This window comes from Antechinus flavipes, chromosome 4 (genome assembly GCF_016432865.1).
Source record: "Antechinus flavipes isolate AdamAnt ecotype Samford, QLD, Australia chromosome 4, AdamAnt_v2, whole genome shotgun sequence".
Classification (NCBI taxonomy): Eukaryota; Metazoa; Chordata; class Mammalia; order Dasyuromorphia; family Dasyuridae; genus Antechinus; species Antechinus flavipes.
Genome location: NC_067401.1, coordinates 219,690,344 through 219,703,254, shown reverse-complemented (window position 1 = coordinate 219,703,254; position 12,911 = coordinate 219,690,344).

Below are 12,911 nucleotides of genomic sequence, written 5' to 3'. Positions count from 1 at the left end.
TAGCATTCAGATGGCTTCTTTCCATATTTAACTTAATTACTGCTGCATGTAATGAGGCAAATTTTTCTTAAATGCTTAAAGAGTATCATCTAAAAGAAATTAAAATGAAAATCATACTAATTAGTGTGTTCCTTGCCCTTATCATGCTTTTGGGGAGTCTGGGCAGCAAAGGAATAGCAAAGATTCCCTTCAGGGCTGAAGGAGGTGACAAGATTAATGATGATAATGAAGAAGTCATGAGACTAGAGCCTGCGAGGTTTTGTCCTCAAATATGAAATTCAGCTCCCAGGACACTCACAAAAAGAACACTTCTTAGCGAGGGTCTGTCATTGACATTACTTGGAGGTCAACCTTTCCACCATTAACATTTTATTATTATTATTATAGCTTTTTATTTACAAGATATATGAATAAGTAATTTTTCATCCCTGACCCTTGCAAAACCTTCTGCTCCAACCATTAATATTTGAGAATAAGGTTCTATGTCATACCAAATAAGATAGCATAATTAAAGTACTTTGGAAACTTTATGTCCATTTTTTCTCATTCAAAATTATAGATAATTTTGCTGAATATGATATTTTTGACTGCAGACTTAGCTCTTTTGATTGTCATTAGATATGATTTCAACACCTGTGGTCTTTTATTCTCTGATTATTCTTATGAAGATGGATAGCTACCTAGGAACAGCTAGGAGATATAGTGGAAAGAATACCACTTGAATTATAACTTGAATTATAAGAATGATCATGCTTCTCCCAATCCACAGTCTAACCCTTTTCTTTTCCACCATATCTGCAAAATCCTATATTAAAATCATCGTCTCTCATGTAGCTTATTCACACCTATTGTGAGGTATAGAAACTCTTTGATGACAGTTTTTAGGGAATTTCATAGTGTTTTAGAAAAAAGACTAGATTTAGAGTTGCAGAAGAACTAAATTCAAATCCTATCTTTTCAGCTTTATCAATGTGTGGTTCCAAGAAGCTATAAGTATGGTCAGTGGCTACATTTTGGTAAAAATCATCTCAGCAGATGGGCTAACCTAGGTTGAGAGTAACCAATGGGCATCAAACCTGTTGGGAGTTAGGGGAGTTTCTACCTCAAGCATGTGAAGGTTTCTCCCCATCTCTATCCCTATAGAATGGGCAGATGAGAACAATTTGTTCCAATGACCATTAAGGCAGAAGAAGTAGACATCAAGGTCATCCACAACATCATAGACCATCATCTGTCTTTTTTACTTTTGTTTTGTCACTAGATTTTGAGGACTGTGGAAGAGAGAATAAGACTAACTACTTTGCATAGCTCTGCCTTTCCTAAATCCAATTCTTGCACAAGTCAAAACACTACCCTATGATGTCACTGGTTCTCTTGGAAAATGAAGGATGGACAACAACAAAAACATGTGTGACTTTGGGTGTGTCACTTTTGTGATTGGAGTCTTCAGAGCTGAGGATATTTATAGACAACTGATTCTTTAGCCTCCAAGGTTTGCAACTCTAAAAACATCTAGGAGAAGATTTCTTCTGGGTGAGATCATTCTTTTCTGTTTGAGCAGAAATCTTATCTCACTCCCAGTTGAAAAGCTCACTTACTTGTATGTTCTTTAATATGTTCTAATTTATAGTACTTATTTGATTTCTATTTGCTATTGTGCTTGGATAATGGGTTTGTTTACAATTTATGATGGACTTTTGCATAACCAGTATTTTTTAGGAAGGGAATAAACTGGCTAGGGTTATAATAATAATAACAATAATAACATAACTAACATTTAGATAGAGCTTACTATATATGAGTTACTATGCTTTATATTTTATATATTTATATATTTTATATATTTATATATTTATATATTTTATATATAATTTCTATATTTCTACATAAATTTATATTTTTAATATTTATTTAAATATTTATATTATATATAATTTACATATTTATATAATTATAAACTATATATTAATTATGTATATACTTTATAATTATTTTCTCATTTGATGCTCACAATAACTTTGTGAAGTAGGTGCTTTATTAGCATCATTTTACAGATGAGAAAATAGAGATTGAGGTTAAGTAAAGATCTAAGAATGGATTGGAATTCAGGCCTTTCCAACTTTAGATGGGTATTCTTTACCAGAGAATTTTTTATCAGAGAATAAAAGGTACTAAAACCATATCTAGTAACAATCAAAAGAACTAGGTCTGCAGCCAGAAATAGCACATCCAGCAAAATTATCTATAATTTTGAATGAGAAAAAAAAATGGACATTCAATGAACTTGCAGATTTTCAGGATTTTCTATCAACCAAACCTAAACTTAACAGAAAACTTAACATAAGAACTAATATTAAAGATCAATTTTAAAGAACTCAACATGGACAAACTGTTTAAACATGGACAAATAGTTTATTTTTTTTCTACATGGGAAATATATACTATATGTTTAAGAATCACATCAACAATAGGGTACCTCAAAAGAAAGATTGGCAAAGTCAAGGTAAAAATAGTAATCATGTTATACAAATGAGTTACAGAGGAAGAATAGACACATAGACATTAAATGGGGAAGAAGGGCTCGTAGTTCTGAAAACCTACTCCCATCTGGAATGGGTTCAATTGGCAATATGACATATATACCATGAATTATATAGCACCCTTCAAAATCTATAAAGAATTAAGGAGGGAAGGATGGGCAGATGGGGAAACAAGAAGGAGGAAAGAAGACAAGGGAGGGATTCCTGGGTAGGGGAGGTTAAGTAATGGTAAGGAAAGTTATGGACTAGAATTTAATTAAAGAATCAACAGGGATAAGAAAGACATGTGTGTGTGGGGGGGAGGGGAGTGAGTGCGTTTATGTAGGTATATATCTGTTTTTGTATGTGTATCTATGCATATATTTTTTTTCTTAATTATAGCCTATTTGGGTGGGGGGATGAAAGGGGGGGAAAAGAATAAAGTAAATAAGGTGAATGAAAAGAACAAAAGAAAAATTTACAAGGACATAAAGAAGAGATGGATACTCGTGAGTATAATTTCTTCTACTAATAGATATACTTTCTTGAACTGGTATTTGTTGTTCTATATTTTGAATCCTCTCTGATGTTCTGCTGAACACATGACAGTCTTCTCTTTTGTTTTGTATTCCTTTTCTATTTTTTTCTTATTCTATTTCTTTAAATAAAATAAATTTGGAAACAAGAATCAGTGAAGTAGTTTTCATTCTAAAACTTTGAATTGAAATTCCTAGAAATATTCTAGGAAACAGCAGGTAGATTTAAATCTACCCCTATTTACCTCTTGAAGATAAGACACAGTTTTAAAGATCCTGGAAGAAATTCAGGAAAATGTTGTCATCTTTATTCTGTCCTTCTAGTGTTGCTAAATAAAGATCCAGAATAACTTGCATGACCTTGGTGCTAGCTTTAAGGGATATGATTAAAAAGTAAAAGGAATGTATTCATTTCAACCCAACATCAAACCTGATGGAAAAATCAAATTCAATAAAAAATTCAGATTAGACTTGAGGAAGTTTTACTGTACTGAATAGGCATGACAATGAGAGTGATTTTCAGAAGACCTGAAATAATCCTCAGGTTATAGTTTGGCTCAAGAAGTAGCCAACCCAAAATATAAACACCTTCCTAAGGGGAAAATGCTGCCTACCAGTTGCTGTTCACCAGAGAGGCAATAGATAGTAAAATAGCTTATCACCAAAAGCTGCCAATGGCAGGTCAGTTTTAAAAAAAAAGTCTGAAGGTGACAACAGCAGTTCTCTGAGCAAACAGCATATGGTAAACTCAGAGTGTGAAAAAGTATTCCAAATGGGGCACAACCAAGGAATGTAAGTTGCATGAGCTATGAATATTCCACTTCCCACTGGAAGTATGACAATTTGTGGCAGATTATGTATATGGGAGTAGAGGCAATTTTTTTTCCCACATTGTTGTTCTTCAGTCATGTTCAATTCTTCATGCCCCTATTTAGGGTTTTCTTGGCAAAGATATTGGAGTGATTTGCCATTTCCTTTTCCAGCCCATTTTTACAGATGAGGAAACTAAGGCAGACAGGGTCAAGTGACTTGCCCAGAGTCACACAACTAATAAGTTTTGGAAGCCATATTTGAAATCTGACTCCAGACCTGGTACTCTATCCACTGTGCCATGTTATATTTACCTCATAATCTATTTTAAGTAAATTTTCTTTGATTTATCATAACTTCATCTGTGCTATCAAAGTAATTATCCTAAACTGTCTAAGCATGTTACCTCCACCCCCACTTTACCTCCATTTGATAAACTCCATCAGGAACCAGTGTTAAATCTCTTCTTTGGCTTTTGGAACCCTTCACAAACTGGTCTTCATTCTTCTCCATACAGTCTATGACCCATTGTCTCTGATCTCCTTACTGTTCTACTTACAAGATACTTCATATCCCAAGCCTATATATATTCACTGGCTGTCCTTCATGCCTGGAATGTTCTCTCTCCTTATCTCATAATAATTATTTTTAAATTCAGAAAATATTTTCTAACAACCCACTGCACAGCATTGCAACAGGTTAGTTGTTAGTATTGTTTTTCCTAGATCAATCCGTGACCATTTTGTGAAAAATATGTCCAATACTGAAAAATTAATTTAAAACTATAAAGTGTTATATAAATGTATTGGAAAATAATAATATTGTTAAAAATTGTAGACAAAATTAAAATGATTTATTCAAATGTAATTCATCATTTTTCTTTCTTTTTTTTTAGACTTATGATTTTATTGGTCTCAGGAATCTCCCAGTGAGGAAATTCCCTCCGTCAACACAAATAATCTTAGAGAATGACCTAGAGTACCAAAAGTTCAAGTAGTACATCAACATTTTTCAGGTACCTACTGTTTTAAATTGGGAGAGAAATACAGTACTCATGAATGGGTAGTTTATAGCTGTGGTACAGGCATTCTTAACCGTTTTTGTTTTGGTGCAATGGGTAAATGCTCTAGTCTTGGAGTCAGAAAAACCTGAATTCAGGTCCTGCTTCAAATACAGATAGCTGTGAGACCTTAAGCAAATCACTTACTCTTTCCAGTTTTCTTATCCTTCTCTATACAAACAAGCTATTGTGCCAGATGTTATAATGACCAAATGAGATAATATATGTATAATGCTTTGCAAACTTTAAAGTACTATATAAATGCTAACTATAATGATGATGATGGGGTGGAAACCTACTGACTTCTCAGAATAATATTTTAAATGCATCTAATAAAATATAGGGGACTACAAATGAAATTAATTATAGTAAAATATAGTTATCAAATATTATATATTTTTAATGTACTGTAAAATGAGAGACATTGACTGAAATGACCTCAAAAGTCCCTTTTATCTCTAAATCTATGATCTTATGATCCCATGATTCTGTGACTAAACATTTATGGAACATTGCAAATACTTGGCCAAGTTTCAAAGTTATTCAAATATAAGAGACAAATATAACAGCACAAAAACCACATTTTTTTTTGTTTTGTAATTTCAAAGAAAGGAGACGATACCAAACCAGAATCAGAATAAAAGCCTTTAGAACCAGGGGCAGCTAGGTGATGCAGTAGATACAGCATCAACCCTGATATCTGGAAGACCTGAGATCAAACCTGGCTTCAGACACTTAACACTTCCTAGCAAGTCACTTAACCCCAATTGCCTCAGGGAGAAAAAAAAAAAAAAAAAGCCTTTAGGACCAGAATAATATAGTCAAAAACAATTCCCTACACCACTAGCCCTAGGAAATCAGAATTTCCTTAGAATAGACTTTAAAATAAAAAATATCTCTCTAATCATCATCCAAGGATCAAGTATTAGAAATGGGAAGTCTATTAGCCTGTTAAGTTTAGATTTGGGAAAGAAATGAGGGATTGAAATACTTATGAGTTATCAACAGTTAATCAAAGGAGATATGCTAAGCATAGGAAGTTCAACAAGGAATCTTTGGTATACAGAAACATGGTTGGTGAGCAGATCAAGATGTGGTGACTCACTAGGTCTTGGAACATCTGCCAATCTGAATGGCCTTGCCTCTTAGTCAGCCACCTCAATATGGCCAAAGCACCAGGAAAGCTGCAAAGATAGGCAAAAGCACCAAGAAACTGTCAAGATAGGCAGATGGGGCTTAAGCTTAGTCCTTTAGGACAATTAAGAACCTATATAACTGTATTACCTTTCAGGGGAAAACTAGATAAGCAAGTATTGGAGCAGTGAGAGAATCTAATGAATAGGATTAAAAACATCCCGAGTTTTTAATCATGGGTCACATGATCAGAAATTCTTACAGAAAAGGGCTCCATGAGCAATTTATGATTTTGTTCTACTTCAATCACAAACTAACTATAAGCTTTCCAACTCCTGGAAGTAATTAGTTATATACCTATAGTTATCAGAAAGTTGATACACCCTTCATGCCTTATAAAAATTTCAGTCAGTTTATCCCTTGAAGTTAAGATGCCAAACTTTTTGATTATCTCAGTAATTCTTAAATTTATTGTTGGACATTTAAAAGTTTTACCAGCCTATCCCATTTTACAGTTATATTATATTTTTACAGTTATATTATATTTTCTTCTCTCCTAGCACTCTAAGATCCAGCCATATTAGTTACTTATTGTTCCTCACATACAACACTGCCTTCCCAGAATCCCTGTCTTTTCAGGAATGTTCTCTTTCCTCACTTCCACTTCTTAGGATGTTTGGCTTTCTTCAAGACTCCATTAACTCCAGGCATTTACTCAACAAGCATTTATTAAGCACTATAGATCAGGCATTGTGTTATGCATTGAGAACACAAAGAAAAGGATAAACATTCTAATGGAGACAATAATATGCAAATCTCTAAATATATACAAAATATATATAGTATATATTAAATCCTCAGGACCAGATGAATTTACATGTGAATTCTACCAAACATTTAAAGAACAATTAATTCCAATACTACACAAACTATTTGAAAAAATAGGGAAAGAAGGAGTCCTACTAAATTCCTTTTATGACACAGATATGGTACTGATATCCAAACCAGGTAGGGTAAAACAAAAAAAGAAAATTATACGCCAATCTCCCTAATGAATATTGATGCAAAAATCTTAGATAAAATATCAGCAAAGAGATTTCAGAAAGTCATCCCAGGATAATACATATGACCAAGTATTTATACTAGGGATGCAGGGGCTGGTTCAATATTAGGGAAAGTATTAGCATCATTGACTGCATCAGTAACCAAACTAACAAAAATCATATGATTATCTCAACAGATGCAGAAAAAAAATTTGATAAAATCCAACACTCATTCCTATTAAAAACACTAGAGAGTATAGGAATAAGTAGAGTTTTCCTTAAAATGATTAGGAGCACCCAGTGAAAGAGCACTGGGAAATGAGTGTGGACCACAACATAGCATTTACACTCTTTCTGTTATTGTTTGCTTGCATTTTTGTTTTTCTTCCCAGATTATTTTTACCTTCTTTCTAAAATCCTATTTTTCTTATGCAGCAAGATAACTATAAATATGTATCCATATATTGTATTTAACATATGCTTTAATATATTTAACATGTATGGGACTACCTGCTATCTAGGGGAGGGTGTGGAGGGAAGGAAGGGAAAAATTGGAACAGAAGTTTTTGCAAGGTTCAATGTTGAAAAATTACCCATGCATATGCTTTGTCAACAAAAAGCTATTTAAAAAAAAGAAAATGTGAAGTACCTCTTTGAAAATGCATGACCTGGAAAATAGGTTCCAGAGAGATACTTTAAGAATTATTACATTATCTGAGAGTCATGATTTTAAAAAAGAGCCTAGATAGCATCTTTCAAGGGACAATCAAGAAAAACTGCTCTGATATTCTAGAACTAGAGGATAATGTAGAAATTAAAAGAATCAACTGATCACTTCCTGGAAGAGATCCCAAAATGAAAACTCCCAGGAAAATTTAGCCAAATTCCAGACCTCTCAGGTCAAGAACAAAATACTGCAAGCAGCCAAAAGAAAAAATCCAAATTTTATGGAGCTGCATTCAGGATAACACAAAAATTAACAATTTCTACATTGAAGAATGGAAGGGCTTGGAATGTGATTTTTCAAGGGCAAAGGAGATAAGATTACCATCAAAAATAGTTTGTTTCTTCAGAAGAAAAAAATAACAATTTCACAAAATAGAGAACTTTCAAGCATTCATAATGGAAGCCTAGAGCTGAATAGAAAAATTGACTTACAAATACAAAATGCAAAAGAAGTGTGAAAAATAATTAGGAAAGATAAATCATAGAGGATTCCATAAGATTTAACTGTTTGTATTCCTATATAGGAAAATGTTTATAACTCCTAAAATTTATCAATATTAGAATAGTTAGAAGAAATACCCATAGACCAAAAGCACAGGTATGAGTTGGCTGTTGTCACAATATTCCGAGAACTCCTATTTCCCAGGTCCAGCAATCAGGTTGTAACATGAATTTGGCATAAACACAATCCTTTGCATTTTGGATGATCTGATCCTCTGGCAAAATGTATTGCTTTGATCAGTACTAGCTATTCACAGAGAGAGTTTGCCCTATTCCCCAAGGACGTGAGGGTCAGAAACAGGTGATCTATGACATCTCATGACATGGTCATAGTCCCCATGTATTGTAACTGCTACATGTACCAAATCTGGTACTTCCACACTAACTCTGGTTCTGTACCCTGCTGTGAGACAATCAGTTTGGAAACTGTTCCCACAGGACCCAGACTCTCCTGCATTGTCCATGCATGAACTTGCTGTGAGAAGTACTTAAAATTACAAAATTAAAATTACAACTAAAACTATAAGTATATATATAATATCAAAACTTTTTTAAAAAGATCAGTAGCATTTATCTAAAACCATCAGCAAGCATCATATGTAATAGGGACAAACTAGAACCATTCCCAATAAGATCAAGGGTGAAACAAGGTTGCCAACCATCACCATTATTCTTTAATATTGCATTAGAAATGTTAGCTTTGGCAATAAGAGGGAAAAAAAGAGATTAAAAGAATTAGAGTAGGTAATGAGGAAACCAAATTATCACTCTTTGCAGATGATATGATGGTATACTTAGGGAACCCTAGAAAATCAACTAAAAAACTACTAGAAACAATCACAACTTTAGCAAAGTTATAGCATACAAAATAAATCCACATCAGCATTCTATATCACTAACAAAATCCAACAGCAAGAGATACGAAGAGAAATTTCATTTAAAATAACTGTTGATAATATAAAATATTTGGGAATTTATCTGCCAAAGGAAAGTCAGGAAAGCAAAACTACAAAACACTTTCTACACAAATAAAGTCAAATCTAAGCAATTAGAAAAATATCAAGTGCTCGTGGATAGGTCGAACGCATATAATAAACATGACAATACTCCCTAAACTAATTTAATTATTTAGTGCTATACCAATTAAACTCCAAAGAAACTATTTTACTGAACTAGAAAAAATAACAACAAAATTCATCTGGAAAAACAAAAGGTCAAGAATTTCAAAGGAATTAATGAAGAGAAAAGCAAATGAAGGTGGCCTAGCTGTACCAGATCTAAAACTATATTATAAAGCAGCAGTCATCAAAATCATGTAGTACTAGCTAAGAAATAGAGAAGTAGATCAGTGGAATAGGTTAGGTTCACAGAACAAAACAGCCAATTACTATAACTATCTAGTATTTGACAAACCCAAAGGCCCCACCTTTTGGGATAAGAATTCACTATTTGACAAAAACTGCTGGGAAAATTGGAATTAATATGGCAAAAAAGTAGGCATTGATCCACACTTAACACTGTATACCATAATAAGGTCAAAATAAGTTCATGATCTAGACATAAAGAATGATACTATAAACACATTAGAAGAATATAGGATAGTTTACCTCTCAGATTTGTGGAGGAAGAAGGAATTTGTGACCAAAGAAGAACTAGAAATTGTTATTGATCATAAAACAGATAATTTTGATTATATTAAGTTAAAAAGTTTTTGTACAAACAAAATTAATGCAGACAAGATTAGAAGGGAAGCAATAAACTGGGAAAAAAACATTTTTACATCCAAAGGATCTGATAAAGGCCTCATTTCTAAAATATATAGAGAATTGACTCAAATTTATAATTATTCAATCCATTCTCCAATTGATAAATGGTCAAAGGATATGAACAGACAATTTTCAGATGAAGAAATTGAAACTATTTGTAGCCACATGAAAAGGTGCTCCAAATTACTATTGATCAGAGAAATGCAAATTAAGACTACTCTGAAGTACCAGTACATACCTTTCAGATTGGCTAAGATTACAGGAAAAGACAATGACAAATGTTGGAGCAGCTTAGCAAAAATCGAGACACTAATACATTGTTGGTGGAATTGTAAATGAATCCAACCATTCTGAAGAGTAATTTGGAACTATGCTCAAAGGGCTATTAAACTGTGCATACCCTTTGATCCAGCAGTATCTCTACTGGGCTTATATTCCAAAGAGATCTTAAAGGAGGGAAAGGGATCCACATATGAAAAATGTTTGTGATAGTGCTCTTTGTAGTGGCAAGAAATTGGAAACTGAGCAGGTGCTCAGTTGGAAAATGGATGAATAACTATAGTATAATGAATGTTATAGAATATTATTATTCTATAAGAAATGATCAACAAGATGATTTCAGAAAGAGTTGGAGAGACTTATAGGAAATGATGCTAAGTGCATTGAGCAGAACTAGGAGATCATTGTACATGGCAACAGCAAGATTATATGATGATCAATTCTGGTGGATGTGGCTCTTCTCAACAATGAGATGTTTCAGGCCAGTTCCAATGATCTTGTGATCATGAGAGCCATCTACACTCAGAGACCCAGGACTGTGAGAACTGAGTATGGATCACAACATAACGTTTCACTTGTTTTGTTGTTTTATTTCTCATTTTTCTTCCTTTTTGATTTTATTTTTCTTGTGCAGCAAGATAATTGTATAAATATGTATATCTATATTCAATTTACATATATTTTTACCATGTTTAACATATATTGGATTATTTGCCATCTAAGAGAGGGGGTAGGGGAAAGGGAGGGAAAATTGGAACACAAGATTTTGCAAGGGTAAGTGTTGAAAAATTGTCTTTGTATCTGTTTTGAAAACAAAAAGCTTCAATGAGAGAGAGAGAGAGAAAGAGAGAGAGAGAAAGAGAGAGAGAGAGAAGGGGATGTGAGAAAGAAAACCCCATACTTTCATCTACCAAGACAGAGTACCCATAGAAACTAGGTGATACAAGTGAAAGAATGCTAAGTTTAGAATCAAATACAGCCTCAAACACTTACTAGCTGTTTCACCCAGCCAAATCACTTAAGCTTTGTTGCCTCAGTTTCCTCAAGTGCCTAATGCTGATAATAATAGCACCTACTTCCCAGGGTAGTTGTGCAAGCAAATAAAGTTATATTTGTAAAATCTTTAGGACACAGCACATAGTAAGTACTACATAAATATTAACTATGATTATTATTGACTTTTTATCAACAGGTATATGATTGTGGAAGAGAATAATTATTCTAATGGAACAGATTTAGTAAAAGGAGTGGTGGAATCACAATGATTAGATTGGCTTCCTATATAAGACAGAAAACAGATCCAAAATGAGCTTTTCAGAAGTACATGAAGCTCTCTCCAGAAGAACTTGAGATATGGGATCAGTTCAACTACACCCTCTTTCTCAGATTAAAAAAAAAAAAAAAAACTGTCCTGGATAAAAGTTCTTTCATGTTTCTCTCAGTATATAAAGCCATCTAACTTCAGTCTGGACTAAATGTGTCCTTTTCAACATAGGACACATCAAAATTATCTAGGAGTTTATTCAATAAGAATCCCTATTGCTAAAAGATTAGAAAATTTAGTTAATTTTCTCTAGCTCTTTATTCCAAAAGTCAGTTGAAATTCCTCCTTGTGTCCTTCATACTTTAAGTATAAACTTAATAGAATTGAAAACTCATCTACCAGGACAAGACAAATAAGCTCATTAAGAGGAGTAAAGAATATTAGCTGCCAGTGGATTTTAGGAATAAGCATCCTAAGAAGTTCTAGGGCATTTTGCTCTCACAAAAGGCAATTAATACAAATTTATTTAAATGCAAAAAAAGAATAATTTGAGGACATCGAGGTGGTGCTTTGGAAAAAAATAAGAAAGAGAAGGAAAGAAAGAAAGCAGGAAAGAGAGAAAGAGAGAGAGAGAGAGAGAGGAAGGGAGGGAGGGAGGAAGTGACTAGGGTGAACCTTAAACTGTGTCCCCTTTAATCTGTAAAAGAAGGGTGATTGGGATCTCAGGTGTCCCCTGGGAAAAGCATGCTTTTCTCAGATAATACCCAATTAAGTGGTCTCTTTCAGTTGGAAATCTGTCCAGAGATATGTGCACACACTCTATTGAGTTGAAGATTAGTCAGGGACCACTCCCAGTAGCTCAATTCCCAAGACAAGCAATCTCTTTTCAATCAGAGATATAAGCCCTGGACATTGACAACATTGAAACCCCAAGCATCAGAAGGCTAAAAATAGACAACTCTGAACCCCAAATTTTTGCAGTAGTCTGAAACAGGATTATACATTGCCAAGGAAGCTCTCTCTTGGCAAAGCTGCTTGCCAAGACTCTTGCCCACTGTGAAGTCAACACCAAGCCTTATACGGGAAGCAGTAATATAGAAACTATTGGTATTTAAACAGTAAAGCATTTGACAAATGAAAAGTTTACAAAATTACATCAGTGGAACTGTCTTGTGAGGAAACACATTGGTGTTGGGAGGGAATCTCCTACACAGCATAAAAAGAAATTTTGCCAATTTTTCTAGGATCTGAAAATCTACGCTATCTAAAATTA